General features: G+C 39.6%; 1 pseudogene; it reads right to left on the bottom strand.

The window, feature by feature from the left end:
* Positions 1-704: 704 nt before the first annotated feature.
* Positions 705-1,095, bottom strand: LOC117974048 (histone H2B 3-like; annotated as a pseudogene).
* Between the last annotated feature and the right edge of the window lie 2,170 nt (positions 1,096-3,265).

A 3,265-nucleotide genomic window follows, 5' to 3' on the forward strand; every position in this document is an offset into this window, starting at 1 on the left:
GGGGAAAAATAGAGGGAAAGGTTTCATGGGGGAATGTGTGGGGGGAAAATATTTTTTAAATGGGAGGATTCAGATAAAAATGGGGATAGTTTATCTTCTCAGTAATTAGCTTCTTGGAGATTGTTCAATGGTATTTATCCTGCTTTCTAACAGTGAGTGACTGATGCAGTAGCGTACCAATTGCAGCACAGGCTATAGTTTTAACCAATCCCACATATTGATGTGTCACAATAACACCCCCCACCCTCCCACTTGAAATGACCAATCATACATACTCTCTCTTCTCCCGCCTGATCAGTTGTTGATGACAGGCAACTGATCAAATTTACAAATCATATTACTATATTCCGCCTCCAAGTGATGGACATATGATTTGATCAGTCATACTTACACTCTTCTAGCCCTTGAGGTATGCCCAAAATTCTTATGCATTGCTGTCTGTGTGTGTCTGTGCTGACGCCATAGCTGCTGAGCGAGCGAGCGAACAGAAGAAGTACGAGAGGCGAGAAATCCTTAGAAATATTTAGTCCTACAGTATATCTTAATGATGTTAACAAAAACATCTTCTCAACAGCAATACAAAAAAAAATGGGATGCAGAACCGGAACTGAAAGGTATGTATAGATGTTATTAGTTATTACATTTTAGTTTTTCATTGTGCAATGGAAACACGTGTAGTACTAGTTGTTATAAAGACAGAGCAGGGACAGTCTCGGTTTACTTGGAGCTGGTGTACTTGGTGACGACCTTGGTACCCTCAGACACAGCATGCTTGGCCAGCTCTCCGGGCAGCAGGAGACGCACGGCTGTCTGGATCTCCCGGGAAGTAATGGTGGAGCGCTTGTTGTAGTGAGCCAGGCGGGAGGACTCGCCGGCGATGCGCTCAAAAATGTCGTTGACAAAAGAGTTCATGATGCCCATTGCCTTGGAAAAGATGCTGGTGTCTGGGTGGACCTGATTCAGCACTTTGTACACGTAGATCGCATAGCTCTCCTTCCTGGTCTTTCTGCGCTTCTTTCCTCCCTTTGGCTAGGTCTTGGCAACGGCCTTCTTTGAGCCTTTCTTTGGCGCGGGTGCAGCTTTCGGTTCAGGCATGTTCTGACTACAGTGTTAGTAGGCCTATTACATTTTTATCTTTATTATTTTCTGTAGAAGTAAAATTTGTACGCTTTATATACTGTATATAAAATATTAGCTGTAATATATTTTCTTAAAATACAGTTTCATACTTTTGTTGTTGACTTACTTATATTTCTGTTTTACAGGGTGTATACGGCCAGTGCAAGGCAATGATACTGTGGCTTACTGTGCTGTATGTCGCTGCACTCTGTAGGCTCACAAGAAATATCTTATAACGCTTTCAAAGTCTTAGAAGCATCTTTCAAATGCCCAGAATGAAAAAACAACAGGTGACAATTAATCATTTATTGTCAACATTCCTAGAGCACGGAAAGAAGCAGAATTAAAATTAGCATGTTACACAGCAGAACATTGTTTGATTAGAACAATTGACCATTTATCAGAACTACTACCATCTTTAGATCCCCAATTTTCTGTTCTGAAGACACTTGCACTTCATCACACCAAGTGTACTGCTTTGATTGTTAACATTTTGGGTCCTGAGTTACACAAAGAGCTGCTGGCAGATATTGGTAACAGTTTTTATTCACTTATCACTGATGAGAGCACCGATATAACACACACAGACACTTTCTGTTGTGATTAGATAGCCTAGTTCTTCAAAAAAGAAGATTGTGTCAACCTTCTTTAAATTAATTCCAGTGGTTGAGACAGATGCAGAATCCCTTGTACACACTCTGTGTACTGCCCTGGAAGAAGATGGCCTGTGTAATGATAGGATGCAGCCATTCAGTGTACACCTTGCTAAAGGAAAAGGTCCCTCATTTGGTTCAATCTTCAAATCTGAAGACACCCCGACTGAAATCTGCATAATCTTGGTTTTAAGGGCACGCACACTGATACGATTCATCCAGACTCTGTACAGCCAGTTGAGATGTGATGAGTCGGGACGGCTTGATTCGGGCTGTGTGTGGTGGGCTTAACACATATGGGGCTGCGCGTTCATGTACCTTTCTGTCCGTATGTATTAAATATTCTCACAAAGCATGAAACACGGGAGTGCAGAAATAAAGGAGATATATTACATTATACCTAAAAGCCCCAGGACCAGTCACATTGACGGCCACACAGAAAACAACTGTATTTTGATTATACAGAACGGTATTCTACTTTATTATTTTTATTTACCAGTCTGCAATGTGTTTAGCTGTAATTAGATTAGTCTACTCTCTGCCTGAGTGAATGACTGACAGTCTATTGTTTTTCAATCAGTTAATTGTAGTGTTTCAGTGCTGTACAGACTTTCTATGTCGTTATCCATTTCTCCAGTTTCTCTGAGATATGAATGTACCAGCTTTTTTTTGTTGATCATTAATGAACATTTCTATACTGTGGGTGTTGTCGAGTGCTTGAAAACAAGACATTTTGTGTTTGAATTGAAAATGATGGTCTTGAGGAGTCGAATGGGTCAAAGTTCAAGAATATTTTCCGGTAGAGGAATTATCACTTTTTGACGTCACTGCTGTGGTATTATGCCTTTTTTAAAATGACTCAGGATGCAAATATAGCCTCCATACATACATATATATATATATATATATATATATATATATATATATATAGAGAGAGAGAGAGAGAGAGAGAGAGAGAGAGAGAGAGAGAGTGCCTATAGAAAGTCTACACCCCCTTTCAAAATGTTCACCTTTTGTTGCCTTATAGCCTGGAATTAAAATGCATTAAAATCGTTTTTTTTTTCATTTATCTACACATCCTACCCCACAACTTCCAAGTGAAAAAAATATTCTAGAAATTTGTAGAAAATTAATTAAAAATAAAAACTGAAATAGCTTAGTTGGATAAGTGTCCACCCCCTTGTAATAGCAATCCTAAATTAGCTCTGGTGTAACCAATCACCTTCAAAATCACACACCAAGTTAAGTGGCCTCCACCTGTGTTAAATTGTAGTGATTCACATGATTTCAGGATAAATTCAGCAGTTCCTGTAGGTTCCCTCTGCTGGGTAGTGCATTTCAAAGCAAAGACTCAACCATGAGCACCAAGGCGCTTTCAAAAGAACTTCGGGACAAAGTTTTTGAAAGGCACAGATCAGGGGATGGGTACAAAACAATATCAAAGGCTTTGAATATCCCTTGGAGCATGGTCAAGACGATTATTAAGAAGTGGA

This window comes from Acipenser ruthenus, chromosome 1 (assembly GCF_902713425.1).
Source record: "Acipenser ruthenus chromosome 1, fAciRut3.2 maternal haplotype, whole genome shotgun sequence".
Lineage (NCBI taxonomy): Eukaryota > Metazoa > Chordata > Actinopteri > Acipenseriformes > Acipenseridae > Acipenser > Acipenser ruthenus.